At 36.7% G+C, this 20259-nt stretch overlaps 1 pseudogene; it reads right to left on the bottom strand.

Annotated features, from left to right (window-relative positions):
* Nucleotides 1–4236: 4236 nt before the first annotated feature.
* LOC122348236 lies at nt 4237–16276 on the bottom strand (annotated as a pseudogene).
* Between the last annotated feature and the right edge of the window lie 3983 nt (nt 16277–20259).

The following is a 20259-nucleotide window of genomic DNA, read 5'->3' as shown; positions in this document are numbered from 1 at the left end:
ATCTTTTTGCAGTCAAGTTAAAATATAATTTATTTTAAAGTCACTTGTGTCCTGCCTCGTATTTCTTTCATAAGTTTGCTTCTGTTTCTTTAATTCAATGAAATAATGACATCCACTTTCATTAAATATTTGCATAAAGCTTATTTGACAGTAAGCGGCAGTGTTCGCACTGGGGAAAAAATTATTTGTAGTCAAATACACTTATGTTGACGTTCGGAGTAGCCTTACTGAAATTTGTACAGTGTGCATATAGTTTCGTTTACTTTATTGATGTGTTTCATTTAATTTATAGATCAAAGATCATATTAATTGTTGGAAGGGGATCATAGTATTGCATTAACATTGCAGAAATCATGCTCAAAAAATGTTAACATGCTCCTTGAAGGTATGTGAATGGCTAATGCATTAGAATGCATGAATTTTAATGTCTGTTCAATTAATATTCAGAACAAATAGCATTGAGAGGGCTGCTGGCTCATTTGACTCCATTAAGTCTGTATTTCGCCAATTACAGTTAAGCTTTAGAAAGATTCTGTAGCCTTGGGACTGAGCATCTACAAGCTGGAAGATAAATTCCATTCTGCTTTTCGTTTTTGCCTCAAAGGCAGAAGAGTTAAGTGTTGCTACGAGATTACTTGGTAATGGGCTTTGGCATTGATTCAAAAATTCACTCGGTTACTGTAGAGACCTTATTTAGTTCCACCGTATCTCACAGGTACATTGCTTTTCACATCCAAATGATAAAATTTGTTCAGGCTTTCTATAATTGGTCTGATGTTAAAAGGCTCAACCAACTTGACCTTTCTGTGATTGAGGGCAATAAGTTGTTGCTCAAAATATATGCTCAGCATTGTGGGCATTATTTTGACAGTCCAGTCACCCAGTGTGGGCTCTTGAGGGGATTCAGTGTGATTAGTTCTGTCCATCTTGATCAACAGTAAAAGGTTTCAGTGGCAGCACTGAATAAATGATTAACACACACACACACACACATTGGTATTTGTTGTTTATGAGGACTCTCCATAATGGTTTTTACTGTACAAACTGTATGTGCTTTTGGCCTACACCAACCAAGTACCCCCAACAGGAAACTACAGCCATTTTTGGATTTTCAAAAAAAAGAAAAACACTATTTAATATGTTTTTACATTGCCAGTGTCCTCATATACCACCTTCAAATTGTAATACCTCTGCCATGCCCATGTCATTAAACACGTAAACCACAATTGCCCCACAGTAACTTTTTCAGTACTCAGTCACAGAGAGTTTGAGCAGAGTGGACCGGCAACAGTTTCCCCTCCGAGCTCCTAGCATTTAATAATCACTCCACTCCAGCTCCATTCCAGCATTTCTCGCTCCCACTCCACGTGCTCAGCTGATCAGAAACGCCTTCATAGTAACTACGAAATTAACCATGGTTTTACTGCAACAATGAATTAGCTATAGTTTTTGTAGAAAACCATACTAAAAAGCCATCTTAGGTGTATATGAATTTCTTCTTTCAGAAGAACAAAGTCAGAGTTTTTCATTTTATTTATCCTCCTCTACCAAGCTTGGTAATGCGGGTAGATAGCGACCATTATTTTAAAGCTCAGCAAGTACTGCGATGTGAAACTAACCTACATGCCTTCGGGTTTGCATATTGAATCTGTGTTTTAGAGCCACTTAGTGTATATTTTTCTTTAAAACTGTGGTGAAAAGTGCAGTAAGGTACGTAAAAATGTTTCACAAAAAGTGCACAGAGGCACGTATTTTTATGAGACCAGGTTGAAAAAACACTGCAAGCTTTTATTCATTTTTACAAGACACAGCCTTTTTGCCAAATCCATTTGGTACAAATTATGGAGGTTACAGTTCTGTTACAAAAACTCTCTTTCACACTGTCAGAAAATATGTTGTAGTGTTGTGTTCATAATAATAGAGAGTGAGAGTACCCTAAGGTACTAATATGCACTCTTAAAGGGGTAAAGAAGATACAAAGGTATCTCTTAGAGAATTATGCCCAAGTGATAAGCTGCTGTACCCCTAAAGCTAAAGAATCTGCACATTCTTTTGCATGCCCCATATTTCTACCAAATGGATTTGGCATGAGGCAAAGAAGGCTGTGCACTGTAAAAAGGAATAATAGTTTGTGGTTTAAACACATTAAGCAATTGTGTTGCTTTTATAAATTTATTTTAATAAAAGTAGTTCAGATATTGAGTTTCCCAAAATAAAAGAAGCTTTTATTTGAAGCAAAGTTTTGTAAAAGTTTGGTAGAGGTTGCTCAGAGGTTGGTCTCAGAGGTTGAACTGGCATGGAAATTGAATGAGGATTTCAACAATGTCAGTGAATTATAATGAGAGCACTGTGTGGAAAAAAAAAAGTATTTATTGCGCATTTGGAGTTTTGTGTTTAATGTTAATGTTCAGAATGCCATAGACAGATATCTGCAGTTTATATTCGGTGCACAGTATGCAGGTTTTATGCATGCATAGAATGTACAGATAATCCGCTTACTCTGCAGTTCAAATGTGTGGCATCAGTAAGATTTAAAATAATAATAATAATAATGCTTTTATTCAGCAAAAACAAATGTTAGAATGATTAATGGTTACTGTAAAGATGCTAAAAATGCTTATGCTTTGCATAAAAATATAAAGCCAAATTTAAGTAATATTGTCTGATTTGCCTTTATAGGAATGCATGTATTTATAAACTCATATTTCAAACAAATGTTGTCCAGTAGACAATGTTTGAATGGACGAAAATTAGCCATTGTGCAATGTTAGCATATGGTTATTGTCATCTGCTAAATAGTAACATTAACTGATTTTTCTAAATAACAGCAATGCTAGAACAATAAAAACAAAAAAACTTGGTATTATTTTCTTTCCATTCTTCACTCTCCCTTCCCCCTTCTCTCTTGCTCTCTCCCAAATGTCTCCAGTAATTTATTCGCTCGTGTGGCCATGTGTCCTTATTTCTGACTTTGCAGATGCTGACAGTAATATTAACACTGTGATTTGAGTCATCCGCAGTAGATGATTTCCAATGACATGAGTTCTTTAGTTAATCTCGTGCCTGTGAAGGTCAGTTCGGTGTTTACAAAGTGCATTTAAATGTGCTTATGAAACATAATGGCTAAAGCAGGGAGGTAGTAAAGCATGCATGTGTTTCTACTCAGGTTCACTTGGGAGCCCTAGGTCTTTCCTGCCTGATGCTGCAGTATAGTAAATATATAGTTAACCTCTTTAAGGTAATGTTTTGTGCATGCTTCAGTGGACGGATAACTTGTTTGCATTTAAACTTGTATGTATCTAGAACCAAATATATGTGTATGGCTACTTTACCACAAATGCTAAAGAAATAATTATGATTGACTGAGTGCAACCTGATAGGACTCCAAATTGATGTTCAAATACACGTTCTTTGCACATAATTGTGGAGCATGCAGATATGCATGCTTATTTCTCAGGATTCTCATCATGAGAAGAACATTGCATGTTCATGCGTTCTTTTTTGGTCTTTTTTGCTCTTCTGTGATTTATTCATTTGTTTGTGGTCGGCCTGATTTATTGGCTGAACACAAGGTAAAGTCTCTTTTAGGATGTCTTTGCGTTGACCATGAAGTGTTCTCAGGGTCAAGCATAAAGTAACTACACCTCTGTGTCTATTTCTTGCTAGTTAGAGGCAGTTTTGACTGTCAGGAAATAAAAATGAATCACGTCACTAAACAAAGCCAGCTGTTTTTGCTGGATTCGCAGTGTTTCTGTTTTTGTGTGTGGCAGCAACTCTTCCATACCGAGAGAAGAGTAAATGCATTGAGCAAACTCATGCCATGAGGTTAGGGGAAAGGAATGGGCAAACGTCCACATCTGCGTGATTTCAGCTGTCATTAGACTGAAACCGATCCATGGCAATGAATTGGCTGAGTGGATGGAGGACCTCAAAGTGATTAAGAATGATGCAACAAGCACAGATAGCAGTGGTTTTAGTCAGTGGCTTGAGAGCTGGCAGACTAGCTTCCTCCTGTCTGAAACTCAAGTATCTGTCTGTGTCAAGTTCAAGTGAATTTAATTACGATTATGATTCCAGCGAGCACCTTGTTCATCATGCAGCTGCAGCTGAAAGAATTCTTCGCTGTGTGATGCAATAGCGCTGCTCCAGACAAATAGCAGACGCCAAGACCAGGTTCTATCAAATTTTATTGTCTTTTTAAATTTATTTTTAAATACCAACAATTTGGACCCACAACACAGTTTCAAAGCAGGGTGAACTAACTCAAATTTGAAGTAAATAATGATTTAAGCAGGAACAACTGGAGTATTTTGTTATGGAGGTATTGTGCTTTCAGAAGTACACAGAATCCACAAACGAATCATATAACTATTTCAACATATGTTTCATATAAACATTAATCTACAATGAATCTACATTTAACATTATTACATAAGGATCACAGATTTAAAAGTATGGGGGATATTGGTTGTTCATAATGAGGTCTTGCTGGCCAATCTTTACCACATAAAAAGTTATTGATGGTAATTAGTAGTATTTTAAGGCAAACTGAGACATAGCATATCCTTCTCTCATGACTTCATGCTTAGTGACAAATATATTGACCTTGCTGACCTTTGTTGACCTTTTACTTACTATTAAGTTGCAATCACATTAGTGATCATCTCAGGCAAATAGTTAAAAGTATAGATATGCATGAAACATCACTCACACAGAGGTCACTTTCAAACCAAAAAAGCTTTCTGTTGCTAATTTCTGTCTTATAATGTCTACTTGAGGAAACGTGACTGGATTTTGAGCATGTAATTTTGCTCAACCACACTTTCATAAGGAGTCAATTTAAATATCCTAATTACCATATCATGTTGTTTTGATTGATGCTAACCATTCCCTAAAGCACATTTGAATTAAAACAATGTCGACACACCAATTAGAAATGAAAGATATTTAAAGATACAACAAACATTTCAGTTGTTATCTATTCAGATGCACTGGACTGCCTTGTCTCTTTAGATACCTATATTTGATATCTGAATATGTAAGACAAGAAATGTATTGATTGGCATGTTCATGAAACATTGGGGAACTAGTAAAAACTTTAACTTAATGTAAATTAAATTATTCTATTTGTATAACCAAATATGTAATTGTGCTTACAACTGCTCAAAGTAGGCTGCCTCTGTGATCATTTTTCTTAAAACCAATGCCATGAACTTTTAGCCAAAATAACGGCTAAAAGTATCAGTATAATTGGTAAGCCCCTTTAGCTGCTGTTGCTCACTCTGACAAACAAAATTGCTATTGTCTTAAAATGACGGCTGACAGTGTCCTAAAACCTTGTCCTAAGATGTGTTTAATCAATTTTGGACACAGAAAGACCATCATTTAAGTTGCCATCAAAAAGGGATATATGAAATATTTAAAAATAAATATGTAAAAATACAGATCACAATCCAAATAATATATCCTGGATCAACACTTTTCATTAAGTTAATTTACATTTCACTGGTTGGAGAGGCACTGAAATGTAAGCCTTTGTTTATGTGCTTTTGACTTACACTGTACATGATGTGAGAAGAGTTCGTTATTTATGCTTATCTTTAGCACTGGCTCACTAACTTTAACATTTAAACCAGTGATACCTTGCTTAAGCAGATGAAAATTATAACTTCATTGGGGGTATGGCATCCAGAAAATGAAAATTTTATTTTCCATTGGTATTAGAGTTGAATGCTTAGGGACATTTTGTTTGAGTTTAGGAAATGTAATCAAATGTATCCTATTGCCTATCCGCTCTGGATACCTTGAATCAGTGTTACAAGTATCCCGGGCATATTGTTTTTCCATATTTGTAGCATTACACCATCAAATCAGTGAAAGCTTCAGATCTTCCCATGTTTCTCTATGGCACTGAAATTTTGATGTCCTAGTTCCTGTGCAACTGCTACTCAACTGCCATTGACTCATCTGCGTTTGAGGGAAGGGGCTTAGCTCTAATAGAAAGCTCTGGCAACACTATGATGGTCCCTTTTGTACAGTTTAATGACAATAAGTAACTTTGCACCTGCAAGTCAAATAACTTTCATTAAAATATTCATACACCGTCTGATTAATACCTGCTAAATCTTTATTGTGATAATCTCCCAACAGACATTCTGCTGACTATAGGTAACTTTGCAAGAACATGTTAATTTATTCCAACCCTAATCCTACCAGTCTACTAATCTGATGAAAGTTAGTGTATGTGTGGGTGCAACGTTACTAATAGTCAACGAAATGTGTTAAAAGGACCATCAAAATAAAGTGAAACCAAAATTCTTAGCTAAAAACTTTCTCTGATATTTAGGAGAGCTCTTAGTGGCAAGATAAAAAAGTTTTGTGAACATGGGCCCAGGTTTGGAGATATCCCTTTAAACTCTAACACTCTCAGTGAATATCCTCTCACAGAGTGGTTGTACGAGACGTACAGGTTCCGTTCGTTTAAACACCATTTCGGAGGCCAAGCACTCCTTTGGAAAGTCCGGTGGGCCGCATGTGGTCTGACGCCGCAGGGCCACAGCACAGTAGTCAACCTGCTCAGCATCCAGTCCGTTCTCCAGCCAGCGAAAGCAAATGATACGCTGAAACGAGCGGCGGAAGTTGTCCGACACGAATCCGTAAAGAATGGGGTTGGCTCCGCTGTTAGCATAGCTAAGAATGACAAATAGCTGAGTCACCATGGGGTCCGGCGGCTTGCGGAACACACTAATCAGCTGCACAATATAAAACGGCATCCAGCAGAGCACAAAAACGGCCACCACCAGCAGCACCATGCGCGTGATCTTCTTTTCAGAGCGCCGCCGCTGCAGCCAGCCCGCTTTCAGACCCACCGCTCGCATGCGCACCACGATCAAGCAGTAGCACAGGCAGATGGCAGCCACGGGGAGCAAGAAACCAAGGAGGAACGTGTAGACCACAAATGCTTCTGACCATGAGGACTCGGGCCATAGGAAGTTGCAGTCCACTCCTCCGTCCTGCGCCGGGACCGTGTCCGCGAAGATGATGATGGGCAGAATAACGAGCAGCGAAAGCCCCCACACGCAAACGTTGACCACTTTGGCGACGGTCGGGCGACGGTAGCGAGCCGCTTTGATCGGGTGCACCACTGCGATGTAGCGGTCCACGCTCAGCACGGTCAGGCAGAAGATGCTGGTGAACATGTTGATGCCGTCCACGCTGAGAACCAAACGACACATGAGCGAGCCAAACGGCCAGTGATGCACCGCGGCCGAGGTCGCCAGGAAAGGGACGCTCAACATAAAGAGTTCATCCGCAATGGCGAGATTGAGAATGTAGATGTTGGTGGCCGTCTTCATCTTGGCGTACTTCAGGATGACATAGATGACCATGGCGTTTCCTGTGACACCGATGCAGCACACCAGGGCATAGATGGAGGGGATGATGATCTTGCTGGCATCGGGTTCGGGTTCATAATACTCATAATCGCCGGTAGAGTTGAACGGTAGGCCAGTTGAGAACATGAAGCTCTCGCTGCCATTGTATCCAGCAAGCTCTGCCATTTTTTGTTGTATTGGCTTGTATTTTTTGATGTTTTGCACCCAAATCAGTTTTTTTATATAAGCGACTTCCAAAAGTCAGTGTCTCAAACGGTCAGACATTTCTCCGACCTTCAAGTGTCCTTGAAACCAATAAGCAGGTACTTCGACAGCTTCACGTGGGTCTCATGTCCATCACCTAAGGGACTCCAGTTCCTTCAGAACGCAGAGATAATAAGCAGAAAAATTGGAATCCGAAGGCGAAATTGTTGCATCTGCAGAATTCTGAGCATGAGCATTCCTCTTCGATTCCTAACCAAACCTGTTCTCATCTATGAGAGTGTGCAGGTGTTGAAGGGCATGGCTCGCTGAGCATCATTCAACTTCTCATTCTTGGCAGAGGGAAGGCATTCCAGCTCATTAAAAAGAAATTGAGTCTGTGAATCAAAGTATTACGACGTTACTCTCCATGCACTCTTGCCGCAAGAACAGCCTCCCAGTAGAGAAGGTGATCCACGGCATACTGTTAAATCAAGATTAGTTCATCTGGAGTTGAAGCTGTTCTATCGTACCGTCTTAAAAGAGTGATAGTTAGAGGAGTTTAGCTCTAATATATTTAGTTCGCTTTGTTTTGCTGGTATTCCTGTGTTGCAGGTGTCATTAAGATCTATAAACAGAAAAGAAAAAACATGTTAAATACAGGCACTGATGGCTATAAAAAAGTGAAAATATCTAAACATCCTTAACCTTCACCTGTTTCAGCCATTTTTCCCAAATTGCAAGTTAATCTTAAAGTTTTATTTTTATATCTTGTTATAGTTGTGGTGTTCCCAATCAAAAAATACAAATTTCTTATGTTATATTATTAAATAAAAATGATTGATTGATTGATTTTACCAAATATTGGATTCAATATTTTTTTCTATTAGTTTTCTTTAAATTAGCACAGATTTTATTGTCCATTTCAGAACTGATTGATCATTGGCCCCATTGAACTGAGCTTATGCACTTTAACTGAGAAAAAAACTGAGATGAATAAAAATAGATTTTAATACAAGCAAACTAGTCAATTTCAAAGATTTTTGCATTTTCAACACAGCACAAGAGTTAAAATTCAGACCTTTTTTGTTTCCGATAATTACAGTTTATTTGTCTTTTAAAACCACAAATCCCAGACTTTTGCAGTCTTTTGGAAAAATATCTACGAAAAACATAACATTTATGCTAAAAAAAGAATCACTTAATTGCAATTTGTAGTAATTAATTAGTAATCTATTATATTTAAAGAATGTTTAAGAACTTTTCACCAAAACAGTGAATTTACAGATTATTTCAAGAAAGCTGTTCATCCCTGTCTGAGTGTGTGTGTGTCTGCATATCATTTTGCCCTGGATATAAACTGGATTCAGAGATTAGAAGTGAGATATATTTGTCATCCGTGTCATTTTGGATGTAAGAGCGTGTGCGAGTGTGTCCTAAAGCTCTCTCAGCCATCCCCCTCTTCAATTAGAAGACATGACGATGCAGAGACACCTTTGACTTCAATCTGTTTGCTCACAAAGAGCAAACATCCTGCTGCAGGACTCAACCGTGGTGATGCCAACTAAATGAGAAAGTAATGAAAAGGAGAGGACAGAAAACACTAACCCCTGCACCTCCTCACAGCTCGAGCCGGGCAGCCAGTGCCCCTGATCATCCAAAAGGCAAATGCAGTGTTAAGCACAAATCTGGTAAGCTAATAACACGAATGGCTGGAATACAAATGGCTTTGTGCTCGCCCCAGCAATGTGTAAAAAAACAGCTAATGTTCAAGAAAACATCACTGTGAGCAGAATTTTGAACACAGGAGCCCAGATAATAATAAAGCCGCTTCTCTCCCCTGCCATTCAATTTTACAGTTTCAAGCAGAGAGAGAGATATAGATCTGTATTTGGGAAGATGGAACATTTTGCTAAAACTAGATAAGTCCAAGCACCCAGTTGTGTTATTGCTAATAACAATTGCTCTTGTGTTTTTTTCTGGGGACTTTTTAAAGCCTTTTTTAAACCACAGTCGGTCTAAATTGTACCTGTATTTATAGCCCACGTGTGTTTTCATATAGGAAAATTACTACACAAGTAACTTGCCCTGAAAAAGAACCTGATTCTCTGCCTTCAGTACTTTTCTCAATTTACTGAATTGTTACTGAACTAAATCGATTCAGCACTGAATACTGACGATATAGTCTTCTGCCGTCTTTGAAATTATTTCCTAATTGATGAACTTTGGGACACTGACACTGTTATTAATCTAACTTAATTCATATATTTTACATCATGGCTGCTTTCTGTTTACAGCGATTTTATATAAATATAATCAGTTTGGTACGTACTCTGCTTTAATAATGCATACTTAACCTCTGTGTATCAAATGGACATGAAATTGCATTATCTACAAAGCATTTCTAACCCCTCTCACCCGGTAAATAGTGCATTCACGGCTGTAATCTCCATACAGACACCTGCTGATGCCAAAGCAAAAGGCTTTTTATGACGTAATGGGCATTTCTTGTCTGTCTGTGATGTGCTTTTCTTTTCATATAGGAGAAGACATGCTAGAAGGTTTAAAGAAGCATGGGATGGATGAGAAATGAAGATGATACTAAAAAGCGAGGAGAATATATAATAGGAAAGCGAAGAGAAGAGAAAAGAGTGACAGGGGATATGGACCTTGAACAGATACACAAAAAGCAAGAACCAGCAGGAGCAGGGAACACAGTAGGATTGTGAAAGAGGAGCAGGTCACGGGTGGACCGACTCACACATACAACCGAGAGTGAATGAAGACATGCTGGAGGAGCTCATGATGAAAGACAGAAGATCAAGGGAGGGAAAAAGAAGGAAAGAGAATAAGTGAGAATGGGTTCACAGTGGAGAGAAAACTCCATCACTGTTCTCTGACATTTTCCTCCGGCTCCAGAGTTTCTCTCCTCTCTCGCTGTATCTCTCTCTCTCTCTCTCTGAAATAGTGACACATTAATAATGTGACTGGAAGAGGAGGCACATGAAAATTGGGTGTAGCTGGTCAATGACAAATAAGGATATCTGAGAGGATGAACATGAGAAATCCAAAAATCTAGTTTAACAGTTCAAAGTTTTTCCTTTTTTTGTGTGTGTGTGTGTGCGGGGTTGGGGGGATTTAGCCATCAAGTAGATTTTTATGATTTCATTATAGCGTTTCATTAAACTCATAACCCCCCTGCAGTGCATTCACAAACCCTACTTGGGAAACCTTGACGTAATATAATATTTATTGCATTTTATGTTTTTGATAACAACAAATGGAAGATATTTTCATATTCTTTATATTTTTATATCCATGTGGTACAAGATTATTCCATCTAAAACAATGTAAGTACTAACTACAATTTTTTTCATGTAATTTGGAAACAGTCACGGATTATGATTTGCTAGTAATCTACCAGCTCTCTATATATAAAGATGCTAGCATGTAAGTATTCGTGCCATGTGCTGCATATTACAGGAATTTATTTTGACAACCCGATCACTGCCCACACAAAATGTTCCTCAGTAATCAACACATACTTGAGGATGCTTAAAGATTGTCACCTTCAAGAAAAAGAACCACACGGTCAAAAAAACATGCGAGTTTTGTACATAAAATTTTGTACATAGTGAACACGAAAACAAGGCTAATTTGCCAAACAGTCAGTATAAAATTAGATTTTGCAGTGAATATAAAGTGAAAATTATAGCAAGCTTAAACAGATTGGTGTCAAGGGTTTTATCGCAATTAATATTTGTAAAGCCTAATTTGCAAATGCATTACATTTGTGTCACCCTCCCACAAATGGCCTATGTTTTACAAGACTGTGACGTTGGTTGAAGCACTGGGAATATAATAAACATCAGTGCTGAAGTCTGAATAAAACAGAGTACCAAACTCATTTTTGGGCAAATGTGACTGATGCTTTTAGCACCTTTTACTGAGCTCAAAGCATTTGTCTAACACAAAAGCGTGTGGCTGCAGTATGTGGATATGATAGACTACCCTTTAAAATCATGGTAAAAGGACAATAAAGTGCCATTCTGTCATCTAATGTCATTGTATAGCTACTAAAAGGCAATAAACAAAGACAGTGCTTCACACCTTCGCATGAAGTCATGTGACAGGATTGGCTCCGTTAATCCAACTCAACATGCTTTGTAACACTGTGTGTGTGTGTGTGTGTGTGTGTGCATGGTGGTCTTCAAATGCTGCTCGCGCTCAACCACAGCCTACAGAGTCATTATGTTGGAAAGGAGATCATCTGGTCGTCATTATCATTATAATCAAAGCAAGTTTTTGTCCCTCACTTTATCTTCTCACTCGCTAAATACACATATTACTCTAGCAGCAATCTCTCACTAAGATATAGCCAACAGTAACTCCTAAAGGGATAGTTTACCCCCAAAAGTTTCATTTTGTCGTAATTTATTCTCGAGTTTTTCCAAACTTGTGTACATTTCTTTCCCCTGTTGAGCAATCAAACAGGTGCTGGTAGCTATTGACTTCCACAGGATGAAAAAAAAAACACTATGGAAGTCATTGGCTACCTCCAACTGTGTGGGTTAACGACATTCTTCAAAATATCTTTCCTTTGTGTTTAACGGAAGAAAAAACTCATACAGATTTGGAAGAACTTCATGGTTTTATTTGTATCCTTTTATTCCGTTGTAGCAATGTAAATCAACATTTCCATACTCCATTGCAGTGAATTGCACACTTTTCTGAAGAAAATGTGACTTCTGCTTGTCTATTGTCATGATACTTATGTTGTGAGTGGTTGCCATGGTATTTCTATAAGGTTGTTATCATGTTTTGTATGTGATAAGATGGGGTTTCTGGATGGTTGCTAAGTGAGTGTTTACTGGTGGAAGCCAAACGAGACTACTCTCGGACAAAAGGTACAACGCTATCATTGGGACAGCATTAATGTGTAGGCTACCCCAAATAAGGTACAAAAATGCACTTTTTGTAAAGGGTGCCGTCTCAGTCACTACTTTTGTACCTTTTTTCCAGAGAGTGTATGACATTCTTGGTCTTAGATATGGCTCTTGTGCCTACATATAAATGAGATTTTAAATCAGTTTATGAGGAAAATTTGATTGTAAAAGCATTAGCGGAAGATTTTGCTACCTGATATCATGCATGTGCTTATAAATAATACGCCAAATAAAAACAAACACTCGTGGTATAGATACTCAAAAATTGCCTTGTATATGTTACACCATGGGTAGGATCAGGGCTGTGGGGCACATGTGTATATACGCGAAAATATCCACATATATACGGCAAAGTCCATTTTTGCGTTTACTGCTTCAGCGTATTTTTAGAAGTCTTTTCATGAGCCTATTTATAATCATGCTTGAAGCCAGCCTTTTCCTGATGGCATTTTCTTTGGGCAAAAATACCGTTGTTGCTTCTTTTTCTTCTCTGAGGTCACGTGTTATGATGTTAAGCTATTCCTGTTGTCTTTTAAATTTTAATGCAATTTCCACACGCCATTAATAACGCAAAGGTCGTAACTTCCCTACTTCTTATTACCATAATAAAACAGTTTGTTGGGTAATTTGTGGCACACGTTGCTACTGGCGGCAGAAAGAGAGCAATGGCTGTCACGTGCTAACGTGTTGCTTGTTTGCACGGCTCCACTTGACCATCTCAGAGTCGGTCTGAAAAAGCGAGCTGCAGTGGGGTTTAGACGAGCTCGTCTCTGCATCTGTACGCATCTCACGTCTCTACAGTACAGCGCCTCACAACGCTCTTGTACTGGCTGTGCAAGGGAGGGTATTTTATTTAGTGAGTGTGCAGCTACAAGACAAAATGAATGTGAACGTGATCGATAAAACCACATTCTGGTGTGCATTTAAATAGAGCGTTTACTTGGACTTCCTGGCAAACACACAGTCTCCACCTTGTGGCAATATATTGAGGTCTGCGCTGCATTTCCAAAGTGATTCAATTTAGCAAGATTGCTGTGTACTCTTTTATTGACACAGAGTGAAACTATCAATACGTAATATTGTTTCATGATCGATCTTGGAAAATCAGACTGAATGCTTGTTACTTTCAGATTTTATTTTCACAGGCTATTGAACTACATAATGCAACATGTTATTTTATAAGCTGTCACTCGTAATTCAATGGTTGATTTATTTTCAAATTGACTGTAAAGTGCATCTATCTATCTATCTATCTATCTATCTATCTATCTATCTATCTATCTATCTATCTATCTATCTATCTATCTATTTTAATAATAGTATAGAAGTAGTAGTGGTAATAATAATAATGCAGTGGTGGTTGTTGTTGTAATTGTATGTGTGTGTATGTGTATATATATATATATATATATATATATATATATATATATATATGTGTGTGTGTGTGTGTGTGTGTGTGTGTGTATGTATGTATATATATATATATATATATATATATATATATATATATATATATATATATATATGATTTATCATTTTACAATACTATTAATCTTTAAATAGAATATTTGGTTATATCTCATGTGTGAGGACAATCTGATAATCTGATGTAACAATCTGATATAACTGTACAAAGAGATATATTATATCTATTATATATTATATATATAACTTTTCCTTCCTGCAAGCTCTGTACTGTTGCACTCATGTTTAATCAGGTTGTCCTTGAGCAGACAATTAACGTGACTCATGGAGACAGGACAGCAGATAAATAGATCAGATACTTCACTGGGGTGCTTTCTTCTCTTTGCTTGTGTTAAGATGTCTGATTCTGATTTTATCTGTCTGTTGAGTTTTTTCAGACACAATAGATTTCCATTTTCACCTTATATAGCTGTCCAATAGCTCCTCGTCAGTTTGTTTAAATGATCTTTTCTACTCCAACAGAACGTCATTAGAGGTCAGTGTGAGTCCACCAGTAGTTTGCACACAGTTAGTGTAATGAGGCTTTCGGTTAATCAGGTTAGCCAGACCTCCTGCGGTACAGTGATACGACTCGTCACGCGTTTCTGCTCTGCACGCTTCCTTTAAGCAGCAACAGATATTTATTTTTAGGTCTTCAAATAAACAAACAATTATTACACCGTTACTAAAGGTCCGGCCATGTAAAATGAGCTCCGATAACATTAAAATAGATAAATTATCATATGCAAAATTAAACTAAATTTTAATAACCGATTTTAAAATAAAGAATAAAGTCAGTTTGTATAAAAATAAAAAGCATTATATGTCATTTTCTTGTTCATAATTTCCTTGGTCTTGATAAACTATTGTAAATACAAATGTATGCATATTTATAAGTAATAGATCTGCTTTTGTAGCTTTGGGAGTAGTCTATAGAATAGTCTTTATATATAAAATGATTGGCTCTACTTGCATTTATATAATAGTAATATTACACTTCCTTCAAATCCTGCAGCAGTATCACCTGTCCCTTCATTTCCTCTCTGAGATGGAGATGAAATACTGAAACATCTGAACAGGTCACGTAAAGTGCTGCTTTAAACACAAAAATTACTGATAACAGCTGAGAATGACATATGAAAGATACTGTGCACTTATACTTATCACCATTATAAGCTCATGCTGGTGGAACCTACAGCAGGGATTCAGTGATATTCAAGCGTGTTACTTGAGCTTTTTGAGTTGTAAACACAAACTAGGACTTTTAACAAAAAGATAACAAAACAATTAACAAAAAATCAGATTTCAGAATCATGAATAATATCTTCTTCTTCTTTTTTCGCAACAATGGGATGTCAGACAAAGCAAATTATAACGGCCACTTCAATGATATCAGCAATGTTATATGATATGATATACATATGTGTGAAGTTCTATGAGGTTACATTTATTTCAAATGTACCAAGTACATTTTCTATAAAATTAATGGGATTGGAAAATGATAAATCATGCTCAATAATAATAATATATATATATATATATATATATATATATATATATATATATATATATATATATATATATATATATATATATATATATACATAGTGTGAGTGTGTGTCATCAATCATTTTCAACATTTGGAAAGAAATGTGTTTCCTTATTTTCATACTGGGTTTAATTGTAATGTTTAAATTTTTTAGATTATGTATTGTTCCTGTTCTAATGCTTTTGTATGAATGAAAGAAACTGCTCTCTCTCTCTCTCTCTCTCTCTCTCTCTCTCTCTCTCTCTCTCTCTCTCTCTCTCTCTCTCTCTCTCTCTCTCTCTCTCTCTCTCCCCACACACAGTTACAGATCTAAAACATCATGTTCTCTAATATAATTCCTGTTATGCGCGAAGGACATATCGTTTCTGTGTGATTTTATACCCGTGGACGTAGACATAAAATCAGAATCCTTCATAAATGTTATTTTGTTAAGTTATCGCAAACTAAAGATATAAAGAATTTAGAATTTCCATTCTCAGGTTTCATTGCATTTGAGGAAAACGACATTTATAAATGCAAACAAAACCTGAAATTTAAAAAAAAAAAAATCCAAATGCCTTATATTTTTTGTTTTTGCGATAAAAGTGTATGTAGTGCTGTAATGCTGTAATGTTTACCTGATGTGCTCCAGATGGGTAGAGTTGTGTTGGTTAGTGATCCTGCTTGATGTAAATCAGGAGGAACAGGCTGATATGTCAGTCTGTTTGTGCAGGTTGTTCTGTATCGTCCTCATGATGCTGGAACACTGACAAAGCTGAAGCATCTTCTAGTCTCCAGCTCTTTCATCCGCTCCACCCGCTAACCAGCTATCTCTCTGTCTGCATCTGTCTCTCTCCTCGTTCCTGTGCTGCCTTCACATATTCTCCTTGATTCCAGTGGTTGTGCGCTGATGTTCTCTCTCTCTCTCTCTCTCTCTCTCTCCTGTGTGCGTCTCTCTCTGTCTGATTCTCTCTCTCTATCCTCCCTCTAATCTTTCTGTCTCATTACATACACATTTATTCTATTTTCAGGACAAACAGCTCGTTTCTTTCCCTTCATTCACTCAGACTTCAGCCCGGAAGGTATTTTGGCCGTGAACACTGACTATACCTGTCCGGTTTGATTGTTTGATTGATCGCCAGCCTTCGGCTGAAACCTATTGTGCCAAGGCATGTTAAAACTCAAACTTTAATAAACGATTGTTTCAGAGGTGTTCTTTTGGCTGTCTACAGGATGTAACGGCACGCATCACGGTAATGACAGTGGACAGCTGTGGACAGTTTAATATTGAACTGGGGAAAGTGTATTTGTTCTGTCAAAAATGATATTCTGAGGTGCCATTTGGTTTTTCTCTCTCTCTTTTCATTTGCAAGTTCACTCTCATAATAGCAAACATAAAGAATTGGTTTTATGATAGTGAAAACAGACTAAATGTTGCATTATTTGACATTATATGTAGCAGTTTCTTTGTTCCCATATTTTTTTATTTATTTTATTTACTTATACAGTAACAAACATAAAAATCACCCAAAAAAGTGGGCAAAAAGTGACATATGATCGTGACATCGGCAAATATATTGCATCATTTATTAAATATTAAATATATGTTAACATATATATATATATGTGTGTGTGTGTGTGTGTGTGTGTGTGTGTGTGTATATACGTCATGGTAGCATTGGTGTTTTCCTTAAAATATTTATTCTAAAGCATAAAATATTGAACAGAATTTACATTCAATTGTAACTTTTTGTTATTCTGTATTTGTTTAAGTGCCTAATCTTGCCTAATTGCAAACTCTTTTTAATCTCTTTTATAGCTTTAACGCTTTCACTTTTATCATTTTGTGTTGAAATGAAAACTGGTTTCAGAGTAAAACTAATTAACTTCCTAATGACAATTCAAGTTCTGAAATTACAAAGAAGTGATAAACAGTTATGCAACACATTCCATCTCAAGCCTTTTAGATCATTTTAAAAGCATGTAAAGCAACGTGATGTTTCATTAAAATGAATAGCTAATATCAGGTACAGGTTTTAATAAGCTGTATTGTTATAGCTAATGAAGCTTTTATTTTAATAAATAGCTACAATTCATTAATTCATCTTGGCACATAGTCTTTGACATAGGTTAATGTCTATTCTCATGACTCATGACATTATCAGAGCTATTTCCAAAGGACACAATGCGTGTTTGTGCTTACTGAAATATTAAAAGCAAATACATTAGATTATGCTCAGAGGTAACCTTTCAGATTTCCCAGAAATGCATGACAATGCAAAGGATTAATGGTTATGTCTAATTTCTGATATCTATTAACCAAAGATGCATTATATACAACAAAATAGCAGATTTTTCTAGATGACTTTTCATGTCTTAATTGTACCTTAATTGTACAGGAATCTAGTGAAACCACTCATATTGTTTTCTTCTGAATGTATTCTAATTTGTATGCATCAGCCCTCTCCAGCTGAATGAATGCAGTGTGTATAATTGAAGAAAGCCATTTCAGAACAAGAATTCTGTTTTTTTGCAGATAATTAAAGCAGAGATACTATGGTAGTTGGTTGGATTTTATTACTAATTTCAGATAAACACTTCAATATCCGGTCATCTAACTTGGTAAACAACCCCATTTATGAATGCATAGTACTGGAAATGCCAAGAGGAAACAAATAACACGATTGTCTGTGAGAAAGTGGGATAAATTATTTATTGGTCTTGGTTTTTGCAAAAAAAACCCCACAAAACAGACTACAAAAATAGTGTAGAAACAAGGTAGAGAGGTAAATTAAGTCTGTTCCATAAATGATGAGCTGCAACAGAAAAGGCGCTGCCACTTTTTCATTTTAATTGAGAACAGCTGAAGTCCTTGTGCAGACTCATAAGGCCTGGATAATGTATGCTGTAAGATGTTCACTAATACGACTTGGTTCATTTAAACCTTTAAAACAACTAAATTCAACTGGAAGCCAATGAAGGGATGCTAATACTGTTGTTAAACTTACAAATGTTCTAGTCCCAGCTAAAAGCCCGGTAGCTGCATTTTGAACCACCTGCATTGATGCATGAGAAACACCATAGTACAAGGAATTACAAATACAGTCAAACCTGGACGAGATAAAAGCATAACAACTTCTTAATAAAGGGGTTTAAATGTTACCTTAATTGATAAAAAACACCCTAACCACAGTGCTCATCAAATTTTAACTCTGAATTTTTGCATGACCTTGTTGAAGCTAATTAATAAATGATGTTTTCAGAAACACTCGTGGCAAACACTATCACTTCTGTCCTTGATTCATTCGAGGGAAAAAAAAATCATGAATCCATTCCTTAATATAGTTAAAACATGCATAGACACTGTATGGTCGAATCATCCCTTAATTTTTATAGGCAGATAAAGCTGTGCATCATCAGCGTAAAGATAATAACGTACATTGTGTTTCTGACAGGTAACAGCCAGAAAGCATCTAAATAGAAAATAACACCACACCCAATACTGATCCTTGGGGAATCCTGTGCTTTATCAAAGCAGAAGAGCATGAGAAATGTCCCAATTCAGCACAAAAATTTCTCCTGAAAGATATGGACTAAACCATTTAAGGAAATTACTTTGGATCCCACAATCTTAAAAGCTCAATCAATATTTTGTGTAAGCAGCGGCCAAATGCAGAAATTGGTCTTTAGTTCTTTAAATGAGATGAATCCATATTGGACTTTTTTTAAAATAGAGGTTGCCCACAGCGTTCTTAAAAGGTTATTTCCCACCAAAAAAAAAACGTCATTAATCAGTAAGAATAAGATATATTTTAGATGAAACCAGGAGGCTTGTGACTGTGCTGTTGACTGCCAAGTAAATACCAGTGATGAACAGCGACGCTATTTACGTCCGGTGGATATCCTCAAAAAATGTGTTATAGGGATGCAAATTAGACAAATTGATGAATGAAGTGAGAGCGGGCTTCATGTGGCAGACTAAGTCCATGAAATCAGGCAATGAAATCAATTTAAACTTAAATAATGTACTAATAAGTGCAGGATGCTACAGTCAAGCATGTGTCTGGAAGCAAAATACTAGCTCTAAGAATATCAATTTTGTTATTAAAAACACTGACTGATATCAAGACCAGTAGCTATCTCAGAGTCAATTGTTTTGAACAACACTTTTTAGTTTTATTAGGCATCTTTCTTGTTAGATAGCATCTTTCAATAATCACAAGACACCTGCAGCTCATCTATCTTCCATTTCCTCTCTGCTTTTCCCCCACATTTGTTGGACGCTATAGGTATCGTTATTAAGCCGCGGCTGTGGTTTGGCTTTCAGACATTGATTTTGAAAGGAGCACACAAATCCTTAATAACATTAAAAGTGGAATTAAATATTAACGCTAAATCATTCATACCTGAACCAAAAGACAGGCAGAACTGGAAAGGAAAAACTATTCTAGATTTCAAGAGCGAAAATGTCTGGTGGCTTAAAATTTAACAAGGGACCCGAAATTGAAATAGTGAACACAACTGGGATGTGATCAGAAAGACAAGCATGCTCAAAATCTATATTCAAAACCGGAACATCCAAGTATATGGTCAAGTTTGTGGGTAGGACCTGAGACAAATGAAATGAACTAATGAGATGTCCAAAACTTATTCGCCACGGCCTCTTTGGGACAACAGATATGCAGATTAAAATGACCAAGCATTAAAATCTCAAAAACTCAGTACAGTTGCAGTTATGCAATATACC

The sequence above is a fragment of the Puntigrus tetrazona genome, chromosome 7 (genome assembly GCF_018831695.1).
Source record: "Puntigrus tetrazona isolate hp1 chromosome 7, ASM1883169v1, whole genome shotgun sequence".
Taxonomy (NCBI): domain Eukaryota; kingdom Metazoa; phylum Chordata; class Actinopteri; order Cypriniformes; family Cyprinidae; genus Puntigrus; species Puntigrus tetrazona.
Note: the sequence above shows the minus strand (reverse complement) of the source record. Positions and strands in the feature narration are given on the sequence as shown.